The sequence below is a fragment of the Oncorhynchus masou genome, chromosome 8, assembly GCF_036934945.1.
Source record: "Oncorhynchus masou masou isolate Uvic2021 chromosome 8, UVic_Omas_1.1, whole genome shotgun sequence".
In the NCBI taxonomy this organism is placed as follows: domain Eukaryota; kingdom Metazoa; phylum Chordata; class Actinopteri; order Salmoniformes; family Salmonidae; genus Oncorhynchus; species Oncorhynchus masou.
Genome location: NC_088219.1, coordinates 25,503,788 through 25,518,397, shown reverse-complemented (window position 1 = coordinate 25,518,397; position 14,610 = coordinate 25,503,788).

Here is a 14,610-nt window from a genome sequence, read left to right as displayed (position 1 = left end):
TCTTGGCAATTTCTCGCATTGAAGAGCCTTCATTTCTCAGAAAAATAATAGACTGACAAGTTTCAGAAGAAAGTTCTTTGTGTTTCTGGCCATTTTGAGCCTGTAATCGAACCCACAAATGCTGATGCTCCAGATACTTAACTAGTCTAAAGAAGGCCAGATTTATTGCTTCTTTAACCAGCACAACAGTTGTCAGCTCTGCTAACATAATTGCAAAAGGGTTTTATAATAATCCTTTTAAAATTATAGCCTTTTAAAATGATAAACTTGGATTAGCTAACACAACGTGCCATTGGAACACAGGAGGGATGGTTGCTGATAATGGGCCTCTGTACGCCTACATTAACAATGTCTACACTGTATTTCTGATCAATTTGATGTTATTTTAATGGACAAAAAATGTGCTTTATTTTCAAAAACAAGGAAATTTCAAATGACCCCAAACTTTTGAACGGTAGTGTAAGCATTCAGACCCTTTTCTCAGTACTTTGTTGAAGCACCCTTGCCAGTGATTACAGCATCGGGTGTTCTTGGGTATGACGCTAAAAGCTAGGCACACCTGTATTTGGGAAGTTTCTCCCATTCTTCTCTGCAGATCCTCTCAAGTTTTGTCAGTTTGGGTGAGGAGAGTTGCTGCACAGCTATTTCCAGGTCTCTCCAGAGATGTTTGATCGGGTTCAAGTCCGGGCTCTGGCTGGCCCATTCAATGACATTTAGAGACTTGTCCCGAAGACACTCCTGGCTGTGTGCATAGGGTCATTGTCCAGTTGGATGGTAAAACTTCACCCCAGTGTGAGGTCCTGAGCACTCTGCTGCAGATTTCCATCTCTGTGTACTTTGCTCCGTTCATCTTTGCCTCGATTCTGACTAGTCTTCTAGTCCCTACCGCTGAAAAACATCCCCAGAGCATGATGCTGCCGTCACCATGTTTCGACGTAGGAATGGTGCCAGATTTCCTCCAGACATGACGCTTGGCATTCAGGCCAAAGAGTTCAATCTTTTTTTCATCAGACCAGAGAATCTTGTTTCTCATGGTCTGAGAGTTCTTTAGGTGCCTTTTGGCAAACTCCAAGTGGGCTGTCGTGCCTTTTACTGAGGAGTGGCTTCCGTCTGGCCGCTCTACCATTAAGGCCTGATTGGTGGAGTGCTGCAGAGAGAGTTGTACTTCTGGAAGGTTCTTCTATCTCCACAGAGGACCTCTGGAGCTCTGTCAGGATGACCATCAGGGTTTTGGTCACCTCCCTGACCAATGCCCTTCTCCCCCCCCCATTTCTAACCGGGCAGCCAGCTCTAGGATGAGCCTTGGGGGTTCAAAACTTCTTCCTTTTAATAATGATGGAGGCCACTGTGTTTTTGGGGACCTTCAATGCTAAAGACATTTTTTTGGTACCCTTCCCCAGATCTCTACCTCGACACAATCCTGTCTCAGAGCTCTACGGACAATTCCTTCGACCTCATGGCTTGGTTTTTACTCTGACATGCGCTGTCAACTGTGGGACCTTACATAGACAAGTGTGTACCTTTCCAAATCACGTTCTATCTATTGAATTTACCACAGGTCGACTCCAATAAAGTTGTAGAAACATCTCAAGGATGATCAATGGAAACAGGATGCACCTGAGCTCAATTTCAAGTCTCAAAGCAAAGGTTCTGAATGCTTATGTAAATAAGATATTTCTGTTTATTTTTAATACATTTGATATTTGATAAAATGTCTAAAACCTGTTTTTGCTTTGTCATTATGGGGTATTTTGTGTATATTGTTGAGAACACTCCCTCTCTTACTCTTGGTCCTCATCTTTTTAAGTCACCTTGATTTAGCACCTGTGTGTTCTATGAGTATCTTTATGAAAATGTTTAGTGAACGCCATCACAGTAGCTAAAGCAAGGGGCCATAGCAGCACACAAGTAGACTAACAATGCATGCTGGGCCGGGTATGCCCTGAGCTGGTGAAGTGAGCGCTACTGGAGTGAAATTGGAGAGGGTAGGAAGGCTGACTCTTCAGCCTTTGGGAATCTCGCTCCGCGCTTCAGTCAAATTGGGCGATCTCCCCTCACATACTTTGGTTAAAATGAATTGGCTAGCTAGCTAACATTAGCTAGCAGGGATCTTCTTAGTTAGCCAGTTTGAGTCAATAGCAAGCTGGCTATTATTACATCCTATCAATTTTGAATTTTTATTTTGTATAAATATTTTTTAACCTTTATTTAACTAGGCAAGTCAGTTAAGAACAAATTCTTATTTACAATGATGGCCTACACCGGTCAAACCCGGACGGCACTGGGCCAATTGTGCGCCGCCCTAAAGGACTCCCAATCACGGCCAGATGTGATGCAGACTGGATTCAAACCAGGGACTGCAGTGACTCCTCGTGCATTAGACCACTGCTCTACTCGGGATCCAAATCCTCATTGTCAGGTGTAACGTTAGCTATGCAAATTACATAACATCACATTACACATTAGGGAAAGGCTATGTATACTGAACTAAAATATAAATGCAAAATGTAATAATTTCAATGATTTTTCTGAGTTACAGTTCATGTAAGGAAATCAGTCAATTTAAATAAATGCATTAGGCTCTAATCAATAGATTTCACATGACCGGGCCAGGGCCCAGCCATAGGTGGGCCTGGGAGGTAATAGGCCTACCCACTTGGGAGCCAGGCCCAGCCAATAAGAACTAGTTTTTCCCCACAAAAGGGCTCTATTATAGACCGAAATACTCCTGTTTCATTAGCTGTCCGGTGGCTGGTCTCAGACGATCCCGCATGTGAAGATCCTGGGCTGGCGTGGTTACACATGGTCTGCGGTTGAGGCCAGTCGGACGTACTGCCAAATTCTCTAAAACAAAATTGGAGGCTTATGATAGAGAAATGAACATTCAATTCTCTGGCAACAGCTCTGGTGGACATTCCTGCAGTCAGAATGTCAATTGCACACCTCCCAAAACTTGGCATTCTGTTGTGTGACAAAATTGCACATTTTAGACTGGCCTTATTGTCCCCAGTACAAGGTACACCTATGTAATGATCATGCTGTTTAATCAGCTTCTTGATGTGACACATCCATATGTTCTGCCAACAATGCCTCATTATATGACATGGACTTTTGAGTAAAATAGAACCAATTTTTGTACAACCTCTTATTAAGTTGATTTTGAAGCATAAACTGGGAATTTTATATTTTTTACAAATATGATTGTCTGTTTTATATATGCAAAGTATTTCAAAAGCTATCAGTTCCACTATAGATGGTGCATCAATACAGTTGCTGCAGAGGAAGGAAACTGCTCAGTGATTCCACCATGAGGCCAATGGTGACTTTAAAAAAGTTAGAGTTTAATGACTGTGATAGAAAACTAAGGATGGATCAACATTGTAATTACTCCACAATACTAATCTAATTGACAGAGTGAAAAGGGAGCCTGTACCGAATGAAAATATTCCAAAACAAGCATCCTGTTAGCAGCAAGGCACTAAAGTAATACTGCAAAAATTGTGGAAAAGCAATTCGCTTCGTCCTGAATACAAAGTGTTAAGTTTTGGGCAAATCCAGTACTTACTACCACTCTCCATATTTTCAAGAATAGTGGTGGCTGCATCATGTTATGGGTGTGCTTGTAATCATTAAGGACTGGGGAGTTGTTCAGGATAAACTAAATGGAATGGAGCTAGGCACAGGCAAAATTCTAGAGGAAAACCTGGTTCAGTCTGCTTTCCATCCTACAGATCACTTTTCAGCAGGTCAATAATCTAAAACACAAGGCCAAATCTACACTGGAGTTGCTTACCAAGAAGACAATGAATGTTCCTGAGTGACCAGTAACAGTTAACTTAAATCTGTTTGACGATCTATGGCAAGATCTCAAAATGGTTGTCTTGCAATGATCAACAAACAATTTGACAGAACTGTGAGAAGAATGGGCAAATGTTGCACAATCCAGTTGTGGAAAACTCTAACAGACTTACCCAAAACGACTCAGGGTTGTAGTTGCTGCCAAAGCTGATTCTAATACGGTATGTATTGACTCAGGAGGTTGAATACTTATCTAATCAGTATTTTATTTTTATTTTTGTTAGTATACATTTTGTTATTTAATAGTTGCTGCAGATCATTGGCAAAAAAATAACATTAAATCCATTTGAATCCCACTTTGTATAAATGATTGGAGACAGGCACAGGAATACGTAATATGTGGCTTTAATACTACCCCCAAATTACACAATACGCCATGAAAGGCATGGAGACGAAACCCAAAGCAAACACATATACGAAACACACAGGGATCTAACCCAAATACAAGAGTGATGTTGAACCTCATGCACTGGACGACACCCGTAATAACAATTGCATGGGACGAGACCCGCAATAACAAATGCGCGGAACGAGACCCGTAATAACAATTGCGCGGGACGAGACCCGTAATAACAATTGAGCGGGACGAGACCCTTAATAACAATTGCGCGGGACGAGACCCATAGTGACAAGTGCACGGGATGAGACCATTGATAAGAATTGCACGGGACGAGACCCGTAATAACAATTGCGCAGGACTAGACCCGTAATAACAATTGCGTGGGACGAGACCTGTAATAGCAATTGCGTGGGACGAGACCCGTAATAGCAATTGCGCGGGACTAGACCCGTAATAACCATTACGCGGGACGAGACCCGTAATAACAATTGCGCGGGATGAGACCCGTAATAACAATTGCGCGGGACGAGACCCTTAATAACAATTGCGCGGGACGAGACCCATAGTAACAATTGCACGGGATGAGACCATTGATAAGAATTGCACGGGACGAGACCCGTAATAACAATTGCACAGGATGAGACCTGTAATAACAATTACGCGGGACGAGACCCGAAATAACAATTGCACGGGACGAGACCCGTAATAAAAATTGCGCGGGACGAGACCCGTAATAAAAATTGCACGGGACTAGACCCGTAATAACAATTGCCCGGGACTAGACCCGTAATAACAATTACGCAGGACGAGACCCGTAATAACAATTGCCCGGGACTAGTCCCGTAATAACAATTACGTGGGACTAGACCCGTAATAACAATTGCCCGGGACTAGACCCGTAATAACAATTACGCAGGACGAGACCCGTAATAACAATTGCCCGGGACTAGACCCGTAGTAACAATTGCACGGGACGAGACCCATAATAACAATTGCGCAGGACGAGACCCGTAATAACAATTGCCGGGACTAGACCCGTAATAACAATTGCACGTGGGATGAGACCATTAATAACAATTGCCCGGGACGAGACCCGTAATAACAATTACGCAGGACGAGACCCGTAATAACAATTGCCCGGGACTAGACCCGTAGTAACAATTGCACGGGACGAGACCCATAATAACAATTGCGCAGGACGAGACCCGTAATAACAATTGCCCGGGACTAGACCCGTAATAACAATTACGCGGGACGAGACCCGTAATAACAATTGCCCGGGACTAGTCCCGTAATAACAATTACGTGGGACTAGACCCGTAATAACAATTGCCCGGGACTAGACCCGTAATAACAATTGCCCGGGACTAGTCCCGTAATAACAATTACGTGGGACTAGACCCGTAATAACAATTGCCCGGGACTAGACCCGTAATAACAATTACGCGGGACGAGACCCTTAATAACAATTGAACGAGATGAGACCATTGATAAGAATTGCACGGGACGAGACACTTAATAACAATTACGCGGGACGAGACCCGTAATAACAATTGCGCGGGACGAGATCCGTAATAACAATTGCACGGGACGAGACCATTGATAACAATTGCACGGGACGAGACCCGTAATAACAATTGCACAAAACACGCAAGCCAAAATAACAACACTGTTACTCAATAACCGACAAGACAATGGTGAACAGATGGCACATATATGTATATACAATTACTAATCGGGGGAAATAGGAACCAGGTGTACTTAATTAGACAAGACAGTCCGGGGTTGGTGGTAAGGAACCAGTTCAGTGACACCTAGAAGCCTGTGATGTAGAACTCCGGAACTGTTGCACGAAATGAGCAGCAGTACTGGAGGGATCCATGACGCACTTTGTAACACAACAAAATGTGGAAAAAGTAAAGGGGTGTTAGTACTTTCTGAAGGCACTGCATGTCACCTAATCACTTATGGTAAGAATACTGGAAAGATTCAAATAAACAAGAGAACATAACATTCAAATCAAATTGTATTTCTCACATTCGCCGAATACAACAACTTACCATTAAATGCTTGCTTACAAGCCCTTAACCAACAATGCAGTTTTAAGAAAAACAGGAGTTAAGAAAATATTTCTGAAATAAACTAACAATAATGGGGCTATATACAGGGGGTACCGGTACAGAGTCAATGTGCTGAGGTACAGGTTAGTCAATGTAATTGAGGTAATATGTGCATGTAGGTAGGGGTGAAGTGACAATGCATAAATAAACAAACAGCGAGTAGCAGAAGCGTACAAAAAGGGGGTTTCATGTAAATATTCAGAGTAGCCATTTGATGAACTGTTTCACAGTTTTATAGCTTGGGGCTACTTTTTATGGCTTAGGATACTTTTGGACATAGGCTTGTCAGTCTGGTACCACTTGCCATGTGGTAGCAGAGAGAACAGTCTATGACTAGGCTGGCTGGAGACTTCGACAATTGTTTGGGCCTTCCTCCGACACCGCCTGCCATAGATGCCCTGGATGGCAGGAAGATTGTACTGGGCCATACTCGCTATACTCTGTAGTGCCTTGCGGTCGGATGCCGAGCAGTTGCCATACCAGGCAGTGATGCCACCAGTCAGTATGCATTTGATGGTGCAGATGTAGAACTTTTTGAGGATCTGAGGACCCATGCTAAATAATTTCAGTCTCCTGAGGGGGAATAGTCGTTGTTGTGTCCTCTTCACAACTGTCTTGGTGTGTTTGGACCATGATAGTTTGTTGGTGATGTGCACACCAAGGAACTTGAAGCTCTCGACCTGCTCCACTACAGCATTTTCGATGTGGATGGGGGCATGCTCGACCCTCTTTTTCCTGTAGTCCACGATCATCTCCTTTATCTTGGTCACATTGAGGGAGAGTTTGTTGTCCTGGCACCACACTGCCAGCTCTCTGACCTCCTCCCTATAGGCTGTCTCCTCATTTTCGGTGATCAGACCTACTGCCGTTGTTTTGTCTCTAAACTTAATGATGATGTTGGAGTCATGCTTGGCCACGCAGTCATGGGTGAACAGGGATTACAGTAGGGGACTAAGCACTCACCCCTGAGGAGCCCCCATGTTGAGGATCAGCATGGAAGATGTGTTGTTACCTATCCTTACCACCGTCAGGAAGTCCAGGATCCAGTTGCAGAAGAAGGTGTTTAGTCCCAGGATCTTTAGCTTAGTGATGAGCTTTGAGCGCACTATGGTGTTGAATGCTGAGCTGTAGTCAATGAACAGCATTCTCACGCAGGTGTTCCTTTTGTCCAGGTGGAAAAGGGAAGTGTGGAGTGAAATGGAGATTGTGTCATCTGTAGATCTGTTGGGGCGGTATGTGAATTGGGTCTAGTGTTTCTAGGATGATGTTGATGATGTGAGCCATGACCAGCTTTTCAAAACAATTAAATGCTACAGATGTGAATGCTATGGGTCAGTAGTCATTATTAAGGCTGCTTACCTTAGCGTTCTTGGTCACAAGGACTATGGTTGTCTTCTTGAAACATGTAGGTATTATAGACTCTGGGACAGGTTAAAAATGTCAGTGAAGACACTTGCCAGATAGTCTGCGCATGCTCTGAGTACATGTTGTGGTAATGCGTCTGGCCCTGTGTTCTTGTGGATGTTGACCTATTTATTGGTCTTACTCAAGTCGGCTATGGATAGTGTGATCACACAGTCATCCAGAACAGCTGGTGCTCTCATGCATGCTTCAGTGTTGCTTGCCTCGAAGCGTGCATATAAGACATTGAGCTCATCTGGTAAAATCAAATCAAATCAAATCGAATTTTATTTGTCACATACACATGGTTAGCAGATGTTAATGCGAGTGTAGCGAAATGCTTGTGCTTCTAGTTCCGACAATGCAGTAATAACCAACAAGTAATCTAACTAACAATTCCTAGGCTGGGGTTCCCTTTGTGGTCCGTAATAGTTTGCAAGCCCTGCCACATCAGGTCATCTACTGTATAGTTCAGCCACTGTTTCCCAAATTTTGACCAAAGATGATTGTTAGAAAATGGCATTATTATGTTTTTAAGTCTGGGCTACTTAATTAAAAGGCCCGTGAGAGTATTTGCCTATCATGAAAAACAACAGCTTGGAAACAGCTTTTCTGTCTAGTGAGATTGGCTGGGTGGACTCTCCAGTCTAATCTTCAAACAGCCATGAAGACATAGTTTTAATTAATGGCTTAAACACTTCAAAATCTATTCATGATTGTGCTTTATGATGGAAATGGCTCAGATATCCAACAAAATAAAATGAATTTCCAAATGTGGTGGGAAAAAACATTAAAAAGGAATGTTCGTACATAATATTGATAACTTATCTGGTCAACATATTCAATAATTATGTAAGATAGGACACTGTGGGTTCAGACAAAGTTCAAGTTCAATGACATTCGTGTGTTACTTTGTACCTTGATGAGGTGAATCATTTGAATTCCTGACCCTAACAGTTAGACACTGTATTAATTTAAAATGTCATTGTTGAAATGATATTACAGAGAATGGCATGTCCTTCTAGGAATGAAATAGGGCATCACAAAGCTCTGTTCTAAACTACTAAAGAAATCCATGGTTAACGCTAAGCTAGATGTCAAACAAATCAATGACTACTATTCCTTTCTATGTGGAAAAAAGAGCACGTTGAAATGCCTAAGTTTGTGTAAATCCAGAAATCCAGTGCCACCGTGATAACTCCCGACAGACGTCTGAAGCCCTGTAATATGCAAGCACAAATAATTACTGGGCAGAAAATAACCTAAAACAATGATTGAAATGATTTGAAAACAATGATAACAGTTCGTCAAGTAGAATATGATCTAATTCAAATACGTGACGTACAATGAGAATTTGTGAGTCATCTCCAATTATTTGGATCTGCGACCTATGGAGGCGCCAGTTACTTAGGTGGTGGTAGTAATTGCGAGACACAGCACACATGTTACACTGACTCTAGACAAGGTAATTAAAAGCAGAGGCAACCAGTAGCTACACTCCTAGTGAAAGAACCAAGGAAGCAGTGGCAAGGAGATTGCTGCTGCAGCAACATGAACTTCACACTGACAGCACAAGGCAAATACGTCTCTTTGGGATTAGCAGTGATTGGCTGGTCCTGATACCGTCTATCAGTCCTGCCTGTGTGTTGTGTCTTTAGTACTGGAGCTGTGGCCCTGCAACACACCGAGGCAATTGACTTGCCTGTTCAGCACTGGCCTCCTGTCTGTAGGCAAACAGCCCATAATTAATGCTTGTTCCGTTTGAAATGTGACAGATTGGCAGTTTTAAATCGGAGTACTTATTATTTCCCTCTCGGCCCCCCTCTCTGTGCAATGCAATGCAGTGACAGGTCTGAAAGACGGATTCTGTGGAGTGCTGTCCTTGCTTTCTTATGCATGTGCCTTAGGGCAATAGTCTCTACGTTAGTGTGCATCCCCTCTCTCTCTCTCTCTCTCTCTCACTTCGCTGCCCATGAAAATATATTATTTTTGACAGATACTCAATAAGAATCCATATTAATGGATGTTTCAGAGCTAGGCTTGTCCTGTTGTAGTTCTCTCCGTAAGGCCAACAAGTGATTCAGCTCTGGCTTCATCAAGTTAGAACTTCCATTTACCATCTTGAACTGTACTATCTGTTTACTTAGAAATTGTTAGGCTATATATTGCTCTCCTGCTCCTTTTCTTGCATGCTATCCTCCATTTGTAATGCACACCATTCCATTTACTTTAAATCATGATCTTACAAACAGTAACTGTATTCAAGTGCGATGGATACATCTTACAGCATGATATTGAGTGGCAGTCCGTGTTTGCCTAGTTCTCTCAGGAAATTACAAAGCCAATCTAACAGCTTGACACACAGCTCCCGTCTGTTCTATTCCATAATGAATACCACATATAACTCTGCCGTAGTGTTTCTTTCTTCTGTTCATCTAATTGCTTTTTCCTAGCACAATCCCCTACTTAAAGATCACTACATTCTGTAACTTGTATCCCTCCCTTAATTAGAAATGTCATGTAATACTGGCTGACAATCAAACATTGCAGTTTAATGACAATATGTCATATTTTGCATACAGTATGTCGTCGTTTGAATAATTTGTAATATGATTTAACTCAAAAGTCAGACTAAAGGTGCGTGCTCAATGTGACAACTTGACAACTATGTGCGTCGGTGTGACTGGTTTGATGTAGAAAATTAGAGAAAATGGGATTGAATTTATAGATTTTAGAGCTGAACATAGTGCAATTGATGTCCAATATTTACTCAGTGCCTCAATGTTACTTACGTCACAGCCGTGTCAGAGGTGGGACTCTGGCTCCGGGGGTCAAATGTGAAAGGTCACGCAACAATTGATCAAGTCCTACTTTCACACACAATCACACTTGTGTACTCCAGAGACTCTATTGTGATCATTCCTCCTACTAGGTCTAATTCACCTTCCTGTCCAAGGCTAGTGGTCAGGGACCAAGACATTAGCAATGAAATACAACATCCTTGGAAGGAGCTGTAGGCTGTGGAGAGACACAGACATTAAATTATTTCGAAGAGAACAAAGTAGATGTCTGCTTGGGCAATGAATAGGCTCTGCTAGTTGCGCCTGAGAACCAAGTGACAGTTGTGACATTATTAATTCTTCAATACGGGACCTTGCCATAATTATGGAGACAAAATGGCAGAGCTGTCAGTCACGAAGCAGAATTATGAATGTGAATGCTGTGTCTGATGACAGAGGATGTCGTTGAGATTCTTGGATGGGGGGGGGGGGCAACTGCTGTTGTCATAGACAGGTCTTATCAACATAATTAAGGGAGAAACGCATAAACAAACAGCCTCAAATCCACTGCTTCCAGTACAACCCGGCCGAGCTGGAAAATACATCTATTTACATTATTTATATACTCGGTGTTATTAAGACTCACAAATTCTGTTCTGATACAATATACAACAATTTGGTGCACTGTGTGGTGATCCACTACAGGTAATCCCTGTGTTATTTCTCAGTCTGTTTTGTTGATTTCATTCCTCTTCAACTCAACAACATTTAGGATTACTGTTTGAACAGTGAGCTCGAATCGCAATTGCGTCTATTTTTCTCAGGGAAACAACGACCAAATAAAACAGTGCGTTGTCAATGAGATGCTATATTACATTGTAACTGAAGAACATTTGACAGTTAAAACAAACTATGGGAATTAGAAAAATTGAGAGAAGATGCCATAAATTGACCCAACCTCCACTCACTGACCTAAGAGTTTTTACCTTTATAGAGCCTCTCAGCATGAAGCTTCTCTGAAACTCCACGAGCCACATCTGGCCCTAAAGGAGAAAACAAAAAGCTCAACCTCATCCTTTCTCTCTGTGGAGAGAATTCTCCTGTGGCTGCGTTGAGGGTTACAGTATATGACCTAAACAGGCCAGTGCAGTGAGATAAGAAGGGAGGGGGCAAATAATACTTGTATGTAGATTAATGATGCTTTGCATGCAGGTTTTCCTTCCTGTGCCTATAGGGAGAATAATGCATACTAAGTAAGTCATGTCTAATATGCTAAATCTGTTCAGGTGTACAGGGAGGGTCTCTTTGCTTTGGCCGGGACACATGACAAATAGACTTGCTAATGGGGATAAAATGTGACTCTTGTTTACATAGGTGCAGAAATGTTTGTGTTTTCTTTCTATCGCCACTTTATTTTTTTCTGCACATTATAGACTGAAACCTTCATTCACATTCCTCCTTTTTTAGTAAGTAAATGATGCATTACAAAATGTGAGTCCTATCTAATGAAATGGTATGACCATGCCCTGATTAGTAAAGTTGTCTGAAATTGTATGTGCAATCTTAAAACAGATTTTTTTCCCTGTGAGGCATTTGGTTTACAGAGAAAGCAGGATTAGGCACTGCATGGGAGTAAACACATTGAAACTGAAGAGGTACTACCTCAACACCACTAAGAATGTTCATGTTAATTTTCCTTTTAAAAACATGTTCTAATGAACATGACCCAGTTCTCTTGTGAGAATCAACAAGTAGTAAGTTGATGACACTAGCAATATTTGAAAATAGGCCAGAGTAGGGGAACATTTAAATATGGTATGCCTATATTGGGAATTGTTGCATGAATTAAGACATGATATTGTGGAATTTAAAAAATTAATTTACCATGTCCAACATCTTAATTGCACCATGTGTGTCTTCTCCATTTTCCTCACTGCAGGATATGTCCATGTGCGTGTGTGTTCGAGGTCATGATAATTAAATTATTTTACACATTACATTCTGGGGTCAGTAGATTAGGTACCGCTTTCCGTGTTATCGTAATGTTTTACCAGGGTCATCCCACTGTCCCAAGGGATGCAGAAAATGGTGGATCAAAATTATTCCCGAAGGACAATATCCACACTATATTCAAATGTCACTTCAACTTCAGCACTCGATTAGAGCAGCTCATTTATGTGATTTTAAAGCGCTTTTACAATGGGCTACCAATTATATTAGAAACATTATTTTGATAAATGTATTCATAGGCTACTATCCCTTACAAAAATGTACCATGGTACTATCATGTTTTTTTGGTCACGACCATGGCAGGAATATAACATTGGTACTGGAGCAAATAACATGGTCTTTTCCTGCCATTGTAGTGACCAAATAAACATAGTACCATGGTAGTTTTTTCATTGTACTATCATGTTTTTTTGGTCCCTACCATGGCAGAAAAATACCTTGGTATTTGCACCAGTACTATGGTATTATCCTGCCATGGCAGTGATCCAAAAAAACATTATATATGTTTTAATTGTACTAGCTACCATGGTACACAAATAAAACACGGTAAAAATACCACGATTTTGTACTAGCAGCATATAGTGAAGCATGACATCATGGTAGCTGTTTACGATGTATTATTATGGTCTGTGTGAAGAGCTGTGGCCGTCATGACATTTTGTCAGCCGGGGATTGTTGAGTAAATAACTGCAGGTCTTACGGTAATTGACAGTTAATTAACATAAACACATATATCATCTCCTGGCTTCCACGCATAGCCTACAAGCCACTGATGCAGACCTTTGGAACATCTACGTTTTAAAAAGTCTAATAAATCCATATAATATAGCCTACACCATCACAATAAATCCATGATTGATTTTTAGACAGGTCTAAAGAAACATGATATGAAGAAAATGTAGTCTATTTCATAAGATCAGAATCGCATACTCTGAGTTGTTGATTTGATTAGAATTCCGTGGCATTATTTTATAGTATGAAGAATACAATTGAACAGCTGAATATAATAGAAGGTATATTAGTGCCCACATGCAACAATTCTGTGTTGAGCATTTTTCAAAGAAATATGCTTCATTTAGAGTTATTTATGCAAATTCAGTTGTGATACAAATATTGGGCTATATGGAATGTTTTGATTTTTAATACATCCAAGGCTGTGTGATGTTTTGAAAAAAGTTGCATTAAAGGCATGAGCTTTGATTTGTTTTTTTTGCACAGGCTGCACACACTTCATCAGCCTCTCATTCACAATTTCACAAGCACTTGATAATGCTTCGAATTTACTGGTGACATGCCTTTTGTGTGAACGTAATGCCCACTATAAAAAATCCATGCCTTTTGTGTGGACGTAATGCCCCCTAAAAAAAATCCATGCCTTTTGCGGCCAGTGACCATTGTGCACTTGGGCAGAATATAATAATTATAATTCCCTTCTCCTGGCTGCATAGCCGAAGCAGTTCTCACTCAAATTGTTTTATTTATTTTTTATTTAACCTTAATCTAACCAGGTAGGCTAGTTGAGAACAAGTTCTCATTTACAACTGTGACCTGGCCAGGAATAAAGCAAAGCAGTTTGACACACAACAACACAGAGTTACACTTGGAATAAACAAACATACAGTCAATAATACAGTAGGGGAAAAAGTATATGCAAACGAGGTAAGATAAGGGAGGTAAGGCAATAAAGAGGCCATGTTGGCAAAGTAATTACAATATACCAATTAAACACTGGATTGATTGATGTGCAGAAGATGAATGTGCAAGTAGATATACTGGGGTGCAAAGGAGCAAGATAAATAAATAAATAAATACAGCATGGGAATGAGGTAGTTGGATGGGCTATGTACAGGTGCAGTGATCTGTGAGCTGCTCTGACAGCTGGTGCTTAAAGCTAGTGAGGGAGATATGAGTCTCCAGCTTCAGAGATTTTTGCAGTTTGTTTCAGTCATTGGCAGCAGATAACTCGAAGGAAAGGTAGCCAAAAGAGGAATTGGCTTTGGGGGTGACTAGTGAGATATACCTGCTGGAGCGCGTGCTATGGGTGGGTGCAACTATGGTGACCAGTGAGCGGAGATGAGGTGGGACTTTACCTAGCAGAGAC